Here is a 21,169-nt window from a genome sequence, read left to right on the forward strand (position 1 = left end):
CTGCTGCTTAAGAAGAGTAGTTCTTTCTGGAAGGCTATGCAAACCTGTTGGAAAAAAGCATATATACTTTACCTGTACAAGAAAAAGCATCTGATCATACTCGTGTCTCAAAACACTATGTAGGCTAGGTTTCGGTAAAACACATGAAGGTCATCTTAAAATCTCCATGTGTCATTTCCACAAAACTGGCTTAAGTGGCAACTGTCTATATGAAAAAAATATATCTCTTGAGAGAGAATTTCCAGCTAAACATTCAAGAATAAGTTTTGAAAATAATGCATCTGGATGCATAATGTTCAATCAATCAGGCTAAATAACAAAGGTGCTCAGATACATTCCCTGGATAGTGATACAAACCCGAGAGACTCACAGAGGGTACAGCTAACATTCAAATTACACAGCATTTTGCTATAGGTTTTTGCTATTTGTACAGCATACAAATACATTGCTCCAAGATATATAGCTAGCAATTCCAAAATGGCAGATAACAGCATTCAGCTCTAATAAAATGAAACAATTCATATGACACAACTGAAAATATTGCTACTAAAAACAGCCAAGTTTTGAGCCCAGGAAAACCCCCGGAAGATCTCAATAACTATTGCAAAATAAAAACCGTGGTTAGTGAGCAATGGTCTCAATATTCTTGTTACTTGTTTCTGGGAACCCTTTGCGCAAACATATATACATTTGGAGAATGGAATGGTCTCCCAGAAGCACTGGTGTTTGTACAAAATGAAAAGGTTTTGCTACTGTTACTTACAGTATTTGGTGGGTAGTCCTTTGAAAATTATTATTATGGTGTTGTTTGTTAAAAGGGTTGTAAAGTTGTGAGCATCTTCAGATCCCAATGACTTCAACAGAGTTTGAAACAGCCAAAGCCTTCAGAGATTTAATCTGGGAACAAAAACAATAGGCACAGACAGTTCTTTGCACACCACAAATACTGAGCAACATAGCTGAACTGAATAGCATGCAAGCAGTTTCGCAAGGCTGAAGTTTGAAGTGTTTAGAAGCTATTCAGTTAATATTTTGGGGAACTATACATCAGTTTAAGAATAAAAGAACAGCTAAATTTGGGGATAATTCCTCTCACTCACTGGTTCACTCATCAAAGGAATTAAGAGTGACTTTGGCTCAGTAACATTTCAGAAATCTGCTGTCATGACACAAATACTGAAGAGATTATTGCTGAACAATTAAAATACTCTTCCTATTAGCCTAGAATAGCCTCAGCAATGCAACATCTCTTTGGAAAAACTTACTAACTTTCAAAAAATAATGGATTTCTACTGTCTAGCAGCATATATTTGATTTACAGTATATATGTGGGCGTGTATCTATTACTGTACTATTTGCTTTGTCTTGTGTTGTTTGCAACCTATAGTATTTATGATTTTAAACTTTTTTTTTTTTTAATGCAAGTAATTAAATTAGATTTATGCACTTACTTTCAACAGCATACACCGATCTTACACCAAAATACAATTCACTGGAATTCCATATATCTTCTATATATCGTCTTTGTTTTCTGACTTTTTTTTTTTAAGTTGGCACAAAAAGCAGAAAAGACAAGAACAAGACACATGACATATGACCCTTCTTGGACAGAGACCTGGAGGGTAAGAAGAGACATTCGTAAACTTTTCCTTGTCAACAACCTGCCAGCCCTTTCTGTTTTCGCTTCAGAGATCTGCATCCTCACCCCCAATCAGAAAGTTAAATTTTATCAAATAAATTTTTTTTCATCCCTTCCAATTGTCTTTCCTTCTAGGAACAACACTTTTAAAAAGTATCTTGAAAGTCAAGGCCAACAGAAACTCATCATATAGCAGGTACACCAAGCCAAGGCTTTTAGGAGCCTTGAGATCCATCCTCTAACTTTCAAAAATTTCCTTTCTAAAAGAGCTATGTAGACAGTATCACCTATTTAGATTATAACATTTCACTCTCTGTTGAGCAGAAACTTTATGCTCAGGTGCTCCATTATCTAATACATTTTTAACATGTCCATGTTAACATGTCCATGGCTACCAAAGAGTGCCTATGGTTCAACGCAGACCCTACATGCAGTCTTACATGACATTTAACTTTTAACTTTAGCATAATTATTGTCATTTGCTGAAAAATTGCAAAGGTCTTTTGTGGCCCCTCTCATGGTTCTGCCAGCTTTTCAGAGACCTGTTGAAGGCAGAAGTGCACGAGGTAAGGAGAAAGCACAGAAAATGGTGGTGGGGAGGGTGGACTGGAGAGAGCCAACCAAAAGCCTGAAATGTGGGCAGAAGGGGACTCTGCCTCAAAAATTAATTAAATGCTATTGTAAAAGCCATGTTTTCACCATATCCCCATGCAATCACCAAGAATGGAGGAAGGACAAACACGTCCTGCACTGCTCCTGAGCCTTGTCCCCACAGCACTGCCCCAGAGGCTCCAGTGAGTGATTCTGTTCCCTCAAAATCCCAAGCCTTGAGCCACTGTGCCCCAGGCAGCAGCACACGTCTCACCTTGGTTCTCTGCGTATCCAAATCCCAGTGATTCCAGAGGTTTCGAATTTGTCACCAACCCTCTGAACCACTGTTCAGACAGCATTGCTATAGCTAGGAGCCTGCCCATGCCTAGGAATCCTACTAGAAAACTGCAGAGAGGGAAGAAACAGACAAAAACAGGAGAGGGCTGCTGCGTTGCAGAACTCCAGCTGGTTCCAGAGCTATTATTTTGACCACCACTGATGGGACTGACCCTGATGGATATACAGCATTGGATGGAGCTCAGTGCAAACTTGTTTATTCTGGCAGCTCCCTGTTTTCTTTGGAATTGCTTATTGTTATAGCATGAGTGTCAATTACTTATTTACAAATGTCTGGTACCAATAAACTCTTTGTTTTTTTACAGTACCGGCTTGCAGCTTGATTTAGAAGTGGTTTGCTGCATGCCAACTTCCTGAAGCAGAGGAAATAATCTTTTAGAGGAAATTAACATTTTAAGAAGCATGCTTTTTTTTGGCTTTTTTTTTTTTCCCAGGAAAATTCTATTTAGAAAAGCAGTAGGAAGGAACACACAATTAACACAAAAAGACTCCCTGGCACAAATCTTAGTCTTAGAGTCCTTGGCAAACCTCATAATGTAATTCTCCACTGGTGTTATCAAATTTGGCTGAACAGTGGTCAACAAATCAGAAATGCATACCTATGCAACTGCTATGACATGTGCATACCTGATTTCTATTTCTTACAAGCTATTCTTTATTTCTGAGAGTATGTTATTCATCAACATTCACTCAATAGGTTTGCAAACTTTTTTTAAAAATCAACTACAAATCAAACATTCCATAATTCAGTAACATTGTAAGCTTAGATCTCACAGATTTTTTTTTTCCTTAGTGACAGTAATTTTTAATGGAGTTGTAAAAAATAAATAAATAAATATATACACACAGAGAAAATAATGAATAATATGGCTCTGGAAGAAATTTGCAAGGAATTTTGGAATATCCCATATTAATGAATCCAATGACTGCCCAAAGCTTTGGAAAACTTTAGAAAAATCTACTCCCAAATGATTTGGGTAGTGTCTTCTTTCTTTATCTGAGCAGTTACGGATATTGTAAGCGGTGGTTCTTTAGAACAATGGATGATGATAAAAGAAAATATCTATGTGTATGCTCTCAAAAAAGCATTGACTCTTCTGTTTCAAAAGATATTTAACTCTTCTATAGAGATAAGTTCAGAAGGGGCAACATCGTCTTTTCCTAAAGCAACACGCTGTTAACTGGCAATATTGCGTTAAATTTCCAAAACTATTGAATTAACCTATTCAAGTTTTGAATTACTTGAAAGCTACTGTTGTTTATGTCCTGGAGCTTCCTTCTAACCTGTGTGGAGATCAATGTCTATAGGAGGCGCAGTCTACAAGTCAAAAATGGTCCCCATTAGAAATTCATCAGGATGACTGTAAATAACTACTGGTTGAGAGGCCTTCCCTCTACTACTACAGTGTCCAGTGAGATCTCAAAGTATATCATAAACTGTGAATTCGTCAGATTATTTTTCATCTCTCTGCACCTCTGGATTTTTAGTTCTGGCATAGTCTGATGGGGAAACACCAAAATACAGTTCTCATATTATCACTGGTTTGACAACTAGAATCTTACAAAAGTAATTCCCATTGCAGAGCCTGTTTTCATGAATTTTACAGCTCAAAATCTATACTCAAAAGGTTTAAATACTTCAGAGCAGTATCCAGAAATCTTCATGTTTATTCAAGTATCAACTTCCAAACATTTTGAGAATCACTTACTAAAACCTCTTGTAGAAATGCATGGTTCTACAACTGCAACTACATACCATATCGTGCAATGCACAGAATAAGTACATCTTCAAAAAGCAGAAGAAATCGAAAGAAGAAAATTTCCACCTAAAGATAATGCTGAAGACTAAAAGTGAACCGTGACAGATTGCAACTGTTTAGTATTTGCCTTGTATTGTACAGAGTCTATCCTAATGACTCAAACTAAAAGTACATAAACACTTTAGTACAACTCAACTGAACGCCTGAGTGACACCAAGGCTACTAAATCACCATCAAGGTATGCATTCCACTGCTGTAATACCTTTCAGCATTTACAGCAACACAGGTTCACTCTGGGTGTGCCGTGATAATTACTTCTTGAAAATAAGTGGTTATATAAAAAGGCAGTTTCCATCACAAGGCCATAAATCTCTAAGTTCTTAGCAATATAATTCATGTTTTGATGGTCGTTATCACCACTGGTGAAACACTTTTTCAAAATAAGCATATAGGAAGATGCTCATATGAAGAAACCTTGCTTTGCATAAAAACATTTTAACAAAAGACAGAATTACTTAAATTGTGTCTTACCTTTAATAAGGGTCATCTTCCCTGTCATTGTCTTCCCCACCCAAGCAAAGAGGTTCATTTATACCAGTCATGTATTTAATGGGCTCCTCTGCTGGCAAACACAAGTGTCAGAGTAATTTTATGTGTCCTAGAAACAACACAGGAAGGTAATTTTTAATCCAAGAGTCTAAATTTATTTTTGGATACTGATTTGCACTTCTGCCTTTAAAAAATCTTGCTAGAATTTGCAGAATCTTTCAGGAATGTTCCACCTCCAACTGCTTAATTGCAGAATTTAAATCAGCATAATTGCATGAAATATAGAAGAAAGAGCAGATCTGTTGTTTCTATTTTCTACTGAGCACTAACAAATTGAGTAGACAAACAGCAAAGAAAATGTGAGGTGAACTTGGAACAGGTCATTTTGAACTAAACATTAGAATTCTTGTTTCTTTCAGTACAGCCTGACTATTTTTCCTACAACACCTCTCTGAAACATAAACACTTACAGTGTATAGAGCCTGACTTACCGATGATCCAATAGATGTCAGTGGGAGCAGCTGAGGTGTAGCACTTGTGTAATATTATCCAATGTCCTCGTGTCACCATGTGGCGCAGGTCACCTTTCCTGAAAAATATAAAACCAGAAAACACCCACTGAAGAGCTGAAAAGACTTCAGAGATCAGCAGTAAGAACATTGCAAGGATAGAAAACATTTGCAGGAAAAGAGATTCACAAGAAATAAGGAGATCTGGGCTTGGGTGTTAAGGGTTAACTGGCTATTTTGGGAAGAAAACTACTGTGAAGATGATGATGAAGTGCTATAATATAACAAAACAGAAAAGGTAACCATCATACAAGAATTTAAAATTCAGAGTGTCGGAAGGAAATGTTAGGTTATCACATTATTCCCATGCATAGTAAGCTAACATATTTCACCCGCTTAGCCCTTCTAAGTACAGACATGAACATATTCCTAAAGCACAATTTGTGCATGAGCTCAAATAGTATTTCCTTCGAAGTCCTCTCAGTTGCAAGTCACCAAGAGAGGGGGTGGCTTGCTCCTTACTTAAACACATCTGGCTTGTCTCCAGTTGTTTTTATTTGGACTTTTTCTGCCAGATGAAGGGAACATCTAGTACCTCCTAGCTTCTCCTCATCAAGGTACTTCTGCACTGAAAGCTACTCGCTTCTCAATCTTCTTAACAGTCTTTGTAATGCGGTCCTTTTTGCTGAAAGGACATATTAGCATGAAAGAATAGCTAAAGAGAGGTAGCAGGAGGTTTTGACATCTGTACAGAGGATACTGGAGGCTTTTACATCTAGGAAAATCAGTGAGACTTTAGCATTTGGGATAAGCATGGTAACTGCTAAAATGATCAGCAGTTAAATACTTGTATCAGCATTGGTGACATTTAAACCTGTGCCTGTGGAGACACTTAGATACGTGCTGCACTTTAAAGCTCATCAGAGCTAGAGCTGGTAGGAAAACCTGTGCAGATTAATTATTTTCTTTCATTACTTCCATTTGAAGGTAGAAGAAAGTTTTGATTGTGGACTTTTATGTTTCCTCAGCTCTAGATAAACATACATTTTATACTAATAAAGTGTTCATTACCTATGCTGCATCTGTTTTGCAAAAAATAATACTGCAACCTTGATACTTAGAAAATTTCTTCAGGTCATAGCAAGAACTGTAAACTTTGGTTCTCCCTGTCTAAGCTTCCACCTCAGAAATAATGTTATAGTTCTGAGGGTAACATCAACAATGAGAAATGGAGTATAATTTTCCTTCTTCTGTTTAGTATGAGGGTCAGAAATTATATTATCTCTAGAAACAGTAGTTTTGGCTATCCCTGGGAATTTGAAGTTTCACTACATTTTTATAGTTGTTATTTCTTATGTTTCAAAAATGTAGATACTAAATAAGGGATTTAGTCAAAGAGGAGACCTGGCACAAGATTCCTTTCAGTTAATTTTAACCATCTGAAAGTTAGATGTCTCAGCAAAATTAGCCATACAGACAAGCCTGCCTCATGCTAGAGGCGGCTCCTGTAGATGTCTGTCTGCTGCTTGCCTCTCTTTCTCCACTGAGTAAAGGTAGAGCTTCAATGCTTATTTTACATCAGACCTATAGCTTTCAGAGGGGTAAAGGTATGGGTAAAGTAGACGAATTGTACACCTGGTGCACAAAAGGGAGGGGGGTTTAAGCAGCATATGGAGGAGAGCAGGAAAGAAGAGAGGGTCAAATACTAAGAAAAATATTTGGAGATCTAGAGCCAAGGACCGAGCAGGATCATTATGTTCCTTATTCCTAAAACAAAATGAAAACACAGCACTGCCCTGCCTCACATGACAGTAGGTTTCAACTTGTGGTCCACGAAACACCCATGTTAAGGGAGCTTAAGCCAGAAAGCATGCCTGTTGCCAGCAGTAGAAAAAAAAATATTAGTTTACAAATTAAAAAGAGGATAGAAATACACTGAGCTAAAACAAGAGTGAAAAATCTCATACTCTTTGTAAATATGAGCCTGTTACAGGCTCTGGGAAGTTATTCCACGTTTTCAGTGGGAACAAGAACCAAACTGCAGGTATCAGAAAATACACACCCTGCAGATTCTAGCAAGCTGATGCAAGCAAGTCCTTCAGTGTGTCCTCCCAGAAAGGCAGGATGGCTGGTTCTGCAGCTGTATGCTTCCACCTCCAACAATAATGCTTTAAAGCATATCTTGCCATTACACTCGACATCATTTCTGCTAACTGCAGAAACTCTGATTATCTGCTGTTCCCATCCCTTGAAAAACCAAGGACTTTGGTATACTGGGATTACAAACTGCTCCTAAAGCAACGTGGTAATTTAAATTCCATTTCTCAGATAGGCAAGGCAAACAAGCAGGAGATGGACCTTCCAGTTAGTTGTTTTTTCTTTAAATAAATGATGCATGACAGTCATATGCTAAACTCATTTTTCAATCTCATTTTCTAATCTATTGCCTGGAAAATGCAGCAACCTAACCCTGGACAATGGAAGGGCGACTCCGGGGCTGTGAATTAAAAACAGGCTGCTAGGGGGAGCGAGGACAGGTGCAGGCTTTGGCCAGCTACAGCGGTGGAGCTGATTGTGAGAAGGGTCTAGACAGGACCATTAATTAGGACAGGGTAAGAACAGGGTGCTTTGTCAAGCCAATTTTAAACCCTGTGACCTTACACCTGAAGCACCCTGGTGCAAGTCCAGCCGCCACCAGGGGAATCCAGCTTGTCCTGATGATGTGATGGTAAAACGCTCTACACGCACGGTGGTTGGTGGTCTTGGACCCCTTCCCGGAGAAGGAGAGTTCCCAGCTCCGCTCAGCTTTGGTCCAACTGGCAATCCTCGTTTTGTTCTAACGAGGCCCACGGTGGATATAAGTTAGAGAGATGCATTCATTCTTTCTTTCCTTCTGACAGGTGCCTCTCCAAGGAGCTGCTTTGCATGCCAGAGTTAGGCCGCAGGCGCTGCTGAGTGAGGTGGCACGGCCCAGCAGTGGCACGGCCCACGAGGAGGGGTCTCCTCAGGAAAGGAAGGGGCTGTGTGCTCCCACACTCCTATCAAAACCCCCCAAAAATCTCCTAGGAACAGAGCGTGTCCATGCTCGGCAAGGCAACGTGATCTTGTTCACAGCCATCACACACAGCCCTCAGGTAGATGTGGTGGGCCTGCAGGCCCGTTGACACCTCCTGGGGGCAGAAGAGCTCAGGCCCGCCACATTTACATGAGGTTGTGCATCTGCAGGTGTCTCCCTGCTCAGACAAAGGGATGACCCTGAGGGTGCCGAACCCATACAGGTGTCACCCTGCACGAGTTCAGGGATGCTGGGCAGGCTGGGGCATGTTAGCTGATGCCACAACACCTATTTGGTGCCATGCGTGCCAGGCTGGTTTGTATGGTCACTAAGAGACATTCATCTACCAGCTCAGGGAAAGAATGTAAGCCAAAATAAGCTTTGTAAAACAGGAACTCATTGAATTATATGGAATATAACGAGGTCTAAAGGAAGCCAGTACTTGCTACCCATAAATTCAGTGAATGCTATACAGCTTTTGACCATAAAGTGATGCCAGTCTTTAAAAACTCAAGTTGGACACTGAGTACACTGACACTGAAGACACTGACATCTCTTGTATATGACTGTCATTTTTTTCCCCCTTCTAAGTAGAATAAAAACTTCACTCCTTCCTCCCTCACTTCTTCTTAATGTTATCAGCCTTTTCTGTACTGGCAAAAACCATTAGAAACTGAGAAGTCTCACCAAAACAATCACTTCACTCTTTCCTCTAAAGGGGCAAGATTTCTCCCCAGGGTAAGCTTTTCTGGATATTTTTCTTTGGAATTGCTATATTTTAGTTTTTGGAAAGCTGCTTTGCCTCAGGACAGTTTTCTTCCCAGTGTTTGGTTATTTTGTGGTTGAAAGAGAAAGGGGCCCAGACTTGTGAACCAGGAAGGTTGTAGCCAGGATGGAAGGGCCTTCAGGTGTTTCCTAGAAAATCACACTGCATCCGCCTACCTACCGGCTTTCGTTTGCTGGTATTTATTGACTGAGCCTGGAGCTCTGGAACAAAGCTGGACCCAAGTCTGCATGGACAGTAATGGGATACTGAGCTTTTAGGTAGGGAAAGACAGTCACTTTAACATGATATACAAAAATAAAATAAAATAATATATATAGAGAGAGAGAGAATTCTATTACTTAGCAGTTCTCAGGCAATGCCTGTACTTAGCCATAATCTAAAAATTCATATCCAACAAATAAATATCTGTATTTAGCACTTAAAAAATCTTAAACTTCTAAATGAATTAAACTTTATATACCAAATGTCAAGGGCTAGATTTCTACTCTAGTTTTCCCTATACATGCAGTAAGTTGAACGAATCTTCACATATCTGAATGAGATCATATTAAAATGACTATAATGATCTAATTGAATTTACAATTCTAGGAAAATAAACAGTATTTTTAAACAGATCCTTTACGCTCAAAAGGCTCAGGCTTTCTCACTCAAGCTGTGAGAACAGCTTCTCGAGGGCTTAAAGAAGGAAAGCCCAATTCCCTGCCTTGCAGTGTGAAAACCAGGCACTAGGACAACACAATGTCAAAGGAAACCTGTGTCCTGCAGAGACGGTCTCCTCTAATCCAAGCTTGTATCACTCTCACCTCACAGTCCCTTCACCTCTGCTTTACTCCACAGCTGCCCTTCTTATTTTCCTCTCCTCCCCTTTTCTGTTTTCCACAACTCTCCCCTTTTTCCCTGCCAAAAATGGAGTATTAGCATATCGTTTATCATCACAACATTGATAGTTATGTTCTACCCCTCTCCCTTTCCTTTTCATTTTGTGTATTTACATAAAATCTCCTCAAGGCAGGGAGATTGTCTCTTACTGTATGTACCATTTGTATACTGTCCAGCAAAATCAGGCCTGGCATTGGTGGGTTTCTCATAAATAATACAAACAGTGAAACCTCTGCAAGAAGAAAGGCACAGAAACTTCCTCTCCACAGGCTTCTGGCAGAAATGAGATATTTTCTCAAGCTCAACTCCTATAGAAAGTACCCTGGTCTCACCACGTAGAAACTTTATACCGTTAGCCATTTGACTTAAATGGGATAGATGTCTATACACCTGGCACAGGCTGTAAATCTTCACTCATGGCCTAATAAGATGCTTTCATTTCTAATGTTTCCTACTTTTTATTTTTTTATTTTTTTTAAGCTTTGAATTTCTCCCTATTATTCAGACAGTACATCTACAATAGTTACTTACAAACCTAGAAAATGGAACATAACCCAGACATCCATTTTTCCCAAACTCACACATTTTGTTGCTCAACAGTGCATTTAAACTGAATGACACCAAGATCTAGATAACCTTTGCAAAATAATTACAGCGATACCTCAGATGATTTCAGCTGTGTCAAGGATATGCTTATCCACATACACAACAGAAACTTTAAAAACACCTTTTTTTTAAATATATGTGGGGAAAAATCAAAGATTACCGGAATGCTACCGAGTTTTTGCCCCCAAAAGCATCAGAGTCTGCCAGAGAGTTGGAGAAATCTCTGGGTTTATGTTCAGTTGTTTGTAAGTCAAAGAAAGAAAGTTGCACAATGAAAAATCAGACAGCATGAGAAGAGTACAGCATTCTGGAAACCTGGAAAACTTCCTTCAGTAAAGCTATTAAACAAACTCCCAGCAGTGTTTGTCAGGTTTTGTAATGTTCTTACCCACTGGACTTCTGAACAGGTACTTATGGCTTTCCAGGGCTTCCCCTAGCACTGACCATCGTTCTTCCACACGTTCTGGTGCAGCAAAGACCGAGGTGCCTGGACCGGCAAGTCTCGGCGCAGATCCATCACTTGGTGACCGTGTCTTCCCTAAGTCATGGCCAAAACGTGCAAGAACCGTCTCCCACCAGACCCCTCAATCTGCCTGTTCAAGTCTTCTGGTTTCGTGGTTTACCCTGCTCTGGATGGTCTCTTTTACCCTCCTATGGACACAGTCCCTTTGTTATTACCTGCAAGAGCCACAAGACCTGTGGGTTTTATTCTCTTGGCCTGGTTTCAAGTTTCAGTGCTTCCCTTGCTTTTCGCCCTCCATGCGCTAATCAGGAGTTCCCCAGTGGGGTCCAGGATCTAGATGCCTGTTTAACTTCTGTCCTCAGCATTTCAAAGTCATTAGTCAGGGCCTGGATTGTGGCCATCAGAATACAGCTATTGTAAGGCAAACAGTTACTCCCATATTTTCTTCACCCCCTGCATCTGGAAGACAAATAATAAGTCCCCCGGTGTATTGCTTATTCTCATCCCACATTAATTTTAGTTATAGTGATAAGCTAATAGCTGCTTCCTGGCTATTAGGTAGAGTACAGAGAGGTACCACAACGCATGAAGGATATACCCTGAGACGGGAGGATGGTAGGACCTGTGCCTTTGCACACTTCACCATATTCTGAATTTTCTCTCCAAATAAGAAGCCTGCTCCTTGTCACTCTAATGAGTTACCCATTACAGTTTGTATTACCTGTAAAACAAATTCTTGATCGAGGCCAAATCATTGTCAGTGCAAACTTCTGTGAGTAAAAACTCATTAAATCCCCAGGTGATCGTGCCTTTAGCTGCATTGCTATAAATACACGTCTACGCTGCTAAGTAGCCCAACTGTTAAACTCATCTGCAAGTACCATGCCTTCAGCTCATCACTGCTAATTCATTCAGACTCTTCTTCATTTTAGATAATCTCAGGTTTCTTCTCCCATGGGTGAGGAAATACTCAGTTTACTAACTCCCAGTTTGTGGGAAGGACAGAAGACAACACAAGCCTGTAGAAGACAGCCAGCCAGAGAAAGCTTGAAGACAACCTGCAGCTCTCCTGTCAGTCTCAGGCTTGAGATACTGGGGTCTACTGATTTGCTTATATTTGTTTTCAGCAGCAGCTCTTTCCTACAGGGTCTGTCATATTGTCTGATAATTATCACACCACTTTGCTTTTATATATGTAAATTGTAATGTTTTCCTTAATTTTAACTTGTCCCTTTGCTTACCACCATTACATTTTATTGCAGATCTGCTTTTTGCTCTGAATTGTGTTCACCTTCAGACTATATAAACTATACTATAGTTTAGTAAACTATAGACTATTCAAACTGCAAAAATTTTAATAAATATCCAACAAAGCTTTAGGCTGTCTTGTATTCATATTTGTTTACCTAGCTCACCCACCCACCTTAGAGGCACGTCAATTCCTTGCATTTTGTCAGTGTAATAGCCAAGTTCTGGTGCACATTAATGGTCATTGTCATTCCAAAAAACAGTGAACATGTGAAAATGGAGACAGATGCTTTTCTAATAACACTAATAGAGACGACAAATTTACAGACTAGAACTATTTGTTTCCATTATTGACTATGATGTAGCAGATCATGTATCTTCTGCCATATGGTACAAAGAAATGCCTCCTTCCTTGCTCTATGGTAAAGCATATGGCACTAACCCAAGTGGTCAAGGAAAGACCAGTGAAGGAATTATGCAGGAAAGAGAAGATATCACAGCACGAAGATAAAATTATTAGAATAAGATGAGAGTAATTTCATTAGGAAAGAAAGACAAGACTGACGTAAAGAAAACCACTAAGAAAAGAAAACTTCTCTAAGGCAAAAAGGGGTGTGTCTGCAGCCTTCACACGCACATACATTATGTAGTCTGGATCAGGAGCAAGCTTTGGTGCACTTACCATGCTTCAGTTCACATCCAAGAACAACCTCAGAGAAGTGTATAAGCTAGACTCCTTTTGGATGGAACTGAAGCAGCAGATGTGCCCCAACTGCTAATAGGAGCAAATTAAAGCTTACCTCTAAAATGGGGCCATCAGATCCTCAGCACCATTCTGTTCTACAGGTCAACTCCTACTGGATGCACTACTTGGCAGTGCAGAAAGAAACAGAGATGAGAGAAACCTTGCAAGGGACTAAGATCAAATTCAGTTCAGTTCATATCAGTTACCCAAGGGGCACTCTTCATTTTCACTGCTTCAAGGATGAATACATGTCAACAAAGGAAGCACACCTTTTCATGAAGCCAAAGAAAATACCAGTGTGCACTTAAGTATGATGTAGATGTTCAGTTATTTCATTGAACAAAATATGAGTACTAAACTTTTCTGAACTAAACCTCCTAAGCAGCAATTCAGAACTGTGTATTGCACTTTGGTTACCCATTAAAAACAGATCTTTTTTTGGCTTTATGCTTACATTGTTTTCAATGTTTAAGTTTTGTCATCTACTTGAAAAGAAAAACAAAAGCAAAATGCAATAGAGAGTGAAATCCTACCTCTATTGTAGTAAGTGGGAGTTTTGCCACTGACTTTAATGGGGTCAGGACTTCACCCAGAGCGTTTGTACTGAATGACTTTGAAATAAATGGTCAGAAATTTCATGCACTACATTTAACAGTGTTTTGTTGAAATTATTATGGCAGCAGTATTGACCACTGAAAGGAACACACATTGTTCTGCTAAGAGAGCTATGTTATTTCAAGAAGTACTGAGGCACTGCATCCTTTCATCATCACTGAGTTCTTACGTATTTTCATCGTACCTCATTATTAGGGACTAAATTTCTTCTTTCATCTTGTACATTTTGGGTCTTTGTTCTTGAGCTTGTTTAGATTAGCCGATATTTTTTTCCCAATCAAGTGCCCCAAAAAGAATACATCGAAGAAAGAGAACTGTCATACATAGGATCAGGCCTTATGACATCAAATGGTATTTTTGATTATATCTGTCTCTATTATAAAGGTTATAAATCATAAAAATCTTTGGATCTTGTTTCATGCCAATATACCATGCTAAAGATTTCCTTTGATTGTAATGGGCGTACATTCTATTTTAGAATAATATTTCCTTATGGACAACATGTTCATTTTCATTATGATTTGACACTGTGAGTTGCTTTTGTAGAAAATCAAAGAAAAAAAAATATAATAGGAGCAGAGAAACATAACTGTATCTAGCATTACACCAAGATGCAAGATAAAGATTTATGCCTCGAAACACTGAAATTGAAAAAATACTGTCACATCTCATTCACCAGACAAGCGTGCAAGAAAACCAAAGAAATAGGAGCATCACACTACAGATGAAAACATTTTTACTGGGAAAGTTTTGCACAGAAGAAAGTTGCTTCAAGGAGATTTGAATGACACAAAGACAGCTCCTTGGTCTTTGAGAAAATGAAAGTGCTGGAAATCTCATGTGATGGCACAGTATAGTTTTTAATCTGCTAAAGAGAGAAAACAAATCAGAAAAATTACTGAGGAAGGCCAGCAAGGAAGAGTTAGTAAGTACTCTCTAGAGATGTGAGACCTCCAGCCCCTTGATGTCGACAGGAGATGAAATTAATCTCTGTGCAACTGAAGCATAGACTAAAGCCCAGTAATTTATACACCATGGCATTAGGTCAACAGAAATATTGCCCATAGCTTCAGTGCCACCAGGATTTCCGCTTGTGTCTATGCATTTACAAGCCCAACAATAAATTTAGCCTTAGTGGTAAACTGATCCGTCCACGCTAGCAAACATCATCCCCAATTAAACCTGATACTGAGCTCTGCTGATTTACTACGCGTGTATGGATCCACCAGTTTCAGACTCAAACCTTTGGCTCAGAAATATCAGAGGAATCCACGCTTCCTACAAGCTTCTACAGCAAGCGCTTACACATTAGGAAGCTGGGCTCCTGACAGACCTGGGAGCAAGCTCAGCCCTTAATTCAGGTGGTCTGAGTCATCCCCTGGCAGGTCCCCCGGCTCTGCAGGAAGCACCGGCACCAAGGCTCAACAGCCCCTCTGCTGCATCCTCCAGACAGCCACAGAGGCAGGAGAGCACCATGCGGGTCCTCAGGTTTTGCTGAATGCCTTCGCTTTTCCTCTGAAGATTACTTTCTCACACTCACACCATAAAATTAAAACACTTTGTTGAAGAAACCTACATAAATTAATTTAATATGGAAGAGAACTGAAGTCAGCGCTCAACTGTAAGCTTTGAGCGTTATGTAGTTTATGCACTGAGCACAGAACAACTCTGGCACAAGTGTTTCATTGGATTTCCTCCCCTAAGGAGCAGATTCACTCTCTCTCTACTCGTCCCCCAACGGATGTAGCAATGAAACAAACTATCCCTGGCCAGAAAATGCAGATGTGCTGCTCTGCGTGCTATTGACACCCAACGCCGCGTCCACTGAGAACAGAGCCAGAAGCGTCCACCACACCCAAGCTATCTCTGAAGAATTAGACAGCTATGCCCTTCCTCCAGCAAACAGAGCATGTAAGAATACTAGGTTTTATTTACTGCTTTCTCTGTTTTCTCCTTTCTTCCCTAACAGCGTCTTTACCTGAATGAAGCCTCCACTGAATATTGTTTCTAGTGAAAAATACTCTCAGAGACACTTAACATCTTTTCCAGGTATTATACTTTGGCTACTGCATAGTCCATCTTCTGTTTCACACACTGCTTATCCTAGAGTAAGCAAAAACCAACAGCAGTTGTGGGGAAAGGAATGCTAAATAGTAATAATAACAATAATAAAGGAAGGAGTGACTTCCAGAAAGAAAAAAAAAAAAAAGATCTATTTCATGAAGTACAAGTCCAGCTCCCTCTTCCTACCCGCCTGCCTCTATCTCACAGGCATACATTGTTTTTTGGGTAAATTGCAAGGCTTTACGCAGAATAAAGAACAGTTATTCTTACTGACAGTACTATCTGGAGCCAGTAACTGGGAGTACCTGGGGTCAGGGCCTTTGGGAAAAGGCCAGCAGGATTCCAAGGTACTTTTTCTTTCAGCACTAAGCAATCCACAGGGAGTCAGAATTTATCATTATACTGGGCTCATGCTTGAACCTCTCAACTTTTTCTTCCAAGAACTTTGGTCCATGTATAAATACAGACTAAACATACTCTTACATGCTGAAAAGCTTGGCTTTTGCTTTTGCCACAGGCATTCAAATACAGTCATAAGAGAATGAACATGAGTAAATATGTACGGACATATGAGCAAGAGTATATAAGACACAAATTATGCTCTAAGAAAATGAAATTTTCTCTATGTGTAATAGAGCATGAACCTGATTTTACTGAAAAGTTTTATTTGCACATTTGATATATGCATGCAGCATTATAAATTTAATCCAAGTTTATTTATAAAATAATTATTCAGCCATAGGACTCTGTGAAAATAGGTGTTACGGAGAGACAGGGAAAAATCAAAGCTCCGTCCACAACTGTGCGCATGGTCAAAAAGCTAGAATTTACACACAAGCCTTCATTACTAATCAAATAACATAATAATGATGTTAACCTTTTGCTTTCCTTTTCACAGAAGAGCCACAGAACAGACAAAAGCTGAACATTTGCTAAAATAACCCAGAAAACAATTGCAACAACCCCATGACACACACGTTCCCTTGGTGTAAGGCATTCAGTTCTCCTTCAGCTGCCCCTCAACTTTACCCTGCAACTTTTTTCCCCCCAAACAATAAAACTTTCTTCACTACTGAGTTGCTGGAAACATGGAAACACAAACAGCCAGTACATCCTTTCCCATTTTCAAAACAAAATTGATAGCCACCACCTCTCTCAACTTCTCCAGCACTCATTCTGAACCAAAGGCTGGCCGTTTACTTCTCCTTCGGCATGGGGCCAGCAAAACACTTATGCATGCAGTTAACTAAGCACGTGAGCAGTCCCATCGATTTCCATGGGACTTCTCACAGGTTTGACGTTAAGCAAGGGCAAAAGTGACTTGCTGGACCAGTGCCACTGACTGACAAGCCCTTACCACAGAGACGGAGTATTTTCAAGTATGAAGTGCCTGTCCCACTTTGTGTGAATGGATGCTTAAAGATAATCATCATCACAAGAAGCTATTTCAGGTATGGTAGAGGATGGAAGATTTTTGTTGGACAGAAGAGAAAACAATCATCTATCCATCCAAACTGGTATGACAGCCGCTATCAGATGTTGTTTCTGTGTTTCCTAGGACAACCGAAATAACATTATTGTGTTCCCACAGCAACACAATGCATTATGTCATGATGTGAAATACATTCACAGTACGCAAAGAGAAAAAGGTCTTATATATAGTCACATAACAGATGAAAGATTCCTATCCAGCTCAAGAACAGTTTTTTCTCCCAGTAACCTGCATATTACATCAGTCCAGAATTTATACTGGTCTGTCCGTGCACAGTGCACTCTCACAGATCTACTTCATGTCAATGAAGCAACCCACGATTTGGTGGGTTTTGAGCACAGGTCCTTTGCATTGTATGATTAATCACAGGTATGAGCCAGAAACTGCCTTCTTCCTCTGCTTGCACATGTTGCTTGGAAATGTTTTTCTGACCTGCTCACTACTTGTTATTTGATAAATATGTAGTATTACAAAACGGACAAGAAAATGGGCCTGAAATTGAAGGTCCATTGGTGTTCCCCTTCTAGGAACGAGGAACCTTGAAGAAATTTATCTGGAGAAAGCACTATTGATTTCATTTCAGAAAAAAAAAAATCAAAGGAAAACAGTTTAAGTTAGACTTTCTAATCAATTGTTTTTTCCTAATGACTCCTTCATTGAAACTACTTCCTACTAATCTTTCATGGAAAATTTAATAAAACATGAAACAATTGATTCTTCCTGCATAACATCTTTCCAGCATATAGCTGCCAATCAGATGTTCTCTCCCGTTTGGGATAACACATTTCTGATCCTGTCTTACCGCCCCACTAACTTCCACCAGTGTGTTTCAGCCAAATCCTGACAGCACCAACCAGACAGCACTGCACCATGGTCCTTCATGATCTGCAACTTGGCAGACCAGGTACCTGAGAAGTGCCACCAGCTCAAATGTGACCTCCACTACAAACAGCTTTTTGGGAACACAAAGCACTAATGCAGAACAACAATATTCCTTCTCCTGAGCTATGATTTTAACTAGCTCTTGTTTTCAAAGTCTGCTCTGTTCTCTGGTTTTGGTGCAAGTCTAAAGAACCTTCCACATCATTCAAGGAGAAATTAGGGTTTTGTTTTAAATAAATTACATCGACAAAAAGGAAACAACAATTCTGCAACTCCAGCTGTGGACAAGTGTGTCAACATAGCAGCAAACGGTTGCAGAAGAAAGACATTTCCATGTTCATGCCACCAGAAATGATTCTGCCCTTAACCATGCTGAAAAGTGCATTTGTTCCAAAAGCTGTCATACGCATTGCTCTCTGCAGTCTGGTACTCTGCACAGTCTCAGCTAGCAGTGAGACAGGCAGCAAGCATGTAGAAAACACATGGATGTTCTCTGCCTGCTTCTTAGTGGATAGGCGTGTGGGACAGAGCTACCTTATGTCCCGGCTTTCCAGCATATAGCCTCTCACCACCCAGAAGACATCAGATGTTTGCTCAGGGTTTGCAGGTGTCTGGCAAGCTTGTCTGAAGTCCTGGCTCTTGGCTGTCAGATTCAGTCCTAAAGAAATCACCACTGCTTACGTATGGACCAACACTGCAGCTCAGGTACAGGTAACCTACACCAGGTGTGCTAAAGTTGATGCACCAAAATCAACCCCACACAGTGTGCACAGATTCAGTCCCAGGCTGGATTTGGTGGGCTCACCAGAGCCACCTTCTAGGACCGATTTACACTGCAAAGGCTGCGCCATGCACATGCAGTAAGTTTGATGTACGTCAGAGACACAAAGTTGGCTGTTCGTGTCCCACATACTGCAGGCGTACACTTTTCTGTTCGTGAAGTCTGACAGAGATACAAAATCATCATACATCACAATCACAATCAAAACTGCCACTCACTCAGCAAACCTCACAAAGTAACTGAAAGGGCTGGAGATGGAGAGAATGGCTTTCCCTACAAAATTGTGGAGGTGGGTGTTGGCTCCTGGAATTGGGCCAGCCACTCTCCCTCCAAAATCTAAGACCAGAAGAAACTGTGTTCAGTACTACCAGTCCACCTATGGGTCAATGTATGCTTCAACAGGACTTGATCAAGAGAGAGAGGCATGAAACCAAATTAACCTTCGCTTTCATGAATTCATAGCCAGCATCTTGCTGGAAGGAGTGAATTCTTCATAGCTGTGTTCTTCATTTTACTGTAAAAAGTCAGCTTCAGTTTACAGCAAAACCAAAATAGAACTGGTGGGACAGTGTAGCAAAGGTTGCCTGGCTGACCTGTTTGTGAAATATAATTATTTCATTTTTGATGAGAAAAGAGAGATCAGGGTCACAGATACAAGTATTTACAAGTGCAAGCTATTATCTTAAGAACTCTAGGATTTAGCTAGGGAAAAATACATTTACTGGAATGAACACTGACAAGTAAAATATTTAATCCCCAAAGTTTTATTTCCCCCAAACATAAAATAATATTACTTTGAATGGTCCATAAATAACATTAATGGGGAGATTTTGAATGGGAAATCTCTAATGATATATGAGAGAAGACTTAAATAGGTTTAACTGGGCTCTTTCTCAAACTTGGCAACTCTGTTATAAATGGTTTTGGTTATTTTTAAGCAACATTATAATTTGTTATCTGTTTGGATCAAGTCCTAAAGAAGCTTTTTGTTCCAAATTTGCAAGCGCCTCCAACGCAGAAGCAACTGCAGGAAAAAATTTGTTACTGCACTTACAAGTTTAAATAAAAAGGTGTTTTTAGTGTTCTGTGCTGTGATGTGTGCTGTCTATATATGCCAATGGATGATTATGCTAAGCCTCATTTGTGCTTTAACATAACGTACGTAAAGGAAGGCTTTATAACAAAGTCATGTCTACAGAGCTTTTATCTGAATCTACTTCCAGAAGCCAAATGGATTAAATACTGTGGTTTTTTTTTTTAATTAATTTTCTAATGCAGTGCTACTCAAAAAAAGTTTGAGATGGGTAAGTACTATTAATTCCTTTTTTTTTGCAAGTTAAAGGAGAAGCAGAAAGATGGACAAGTTATCTGTCCAAATTTGCATAGAAATGTTTTTTCCCCAGTTGTGGCCTTTCTAGTCCTCAACTTTATGCCTCAAGCAAAAGTAGCAATACTGGGACATAAACCACAGGTCAAAATTTAAGCTCATGTAAACTGACCATATTCCCCAACATGCTAAATTTAAGCAAAAGAAAAATTCCACTAATGATGAGTCATCGATACAGATTCAGTTTGGGATTGGAAACAGGAATAAAATTATTGGTGGGGTGACAAAAGAGAGAGAACCCCTCTTTTAAAAAACATGCATGGAATTTAAGAGATAAAGACTTTAGCCACTCATTTTCACAGCAACGTTGTGCATTCCTCTGCATGCTGAACAATTTTGAACTCAATAAAACGACTGTTAACTTTACTGACCTGTGATATATGTATGCTGCAGCTTCCCCGTTCAAGATATAAAATTGTATCCAACGTAATTTAGACAATTCAGGAAAAGCATGTACACCATAAGTAACAAATCCAAATCCATCTAACTCTCAAACATTTAAGCATATACCAGAAAAGAATTGTTCAAGAGTGTAATTATGGGGGGAAATATTGGTTACATATAACTAAAAATAACAAATTACCGAAATTGCTTATATTTGTACTTAGCATGAATTATTTAAAATGTCAAATGCCAGATTTTACTTTAAGTCAACCATTATGATGCCTTAGGTCAGCATTAGTAAAAAACACTGTTAAATAAAATTCATTGAGATTACTGGTCCGCTATGAAAGTTTTCAGTTACCTAGATTTTAGAAGA

General features: G+C 39.5%; 1 long non-coding RNA gene across 7 annotated transcripts in view; it reads right to left on the minus strand.

Annotated features, from left to right (window-relative positions):
• Positions 1-21,169, minus strand: part of LOC118260016 (uncharacterized) — a 135,186-nt gene that overhangs the window by 12,552 nt on the left and 101,465 nt on the right. For 3 of the 7 annotated variants that reach the window (XR_004782163.2, XR_004782158.2, XR_007708267.1), the window contains exons 2-6: positions 5,388-5,485; positions 4,879-5,005; positions 2,505-2,635; positions 1,452-1,615; positions 1-897 (exon numbers count right to left, since the gene is read on the minus strand). This is a non-coding gene — a long non-coding RNA (uncharacterized LOC118260016). The remainder of the gene's footprint in view (positions 898-1,451; positions 1,616-2,504; positions 2,636-4,878; positions 5,006-5,387; positions 5,486-21,169) is intronic. The other 4 variants (XR_004782179.2, XR_007708268.1, XR_007708269.1 and 1 more) reach the window with 4 other exon arrangements.

This window comes from Cygnus atratus, chromosome 4 (assembly GCF_013377495.2).
Source record: "Cygnus atratus isolate AKBS03 ecotype Queensland, Australia chromosome 4, CAtr_DNAZoo_HiC_assembly, whole genome shotgun sequence".
In the NCBI taxonomy this organism is placed as follows: Eukaryota; Metazoa; Chordata; class Aves; order Anseriformes; family Anatidae; genus Cygnus; species Cygnus atratus.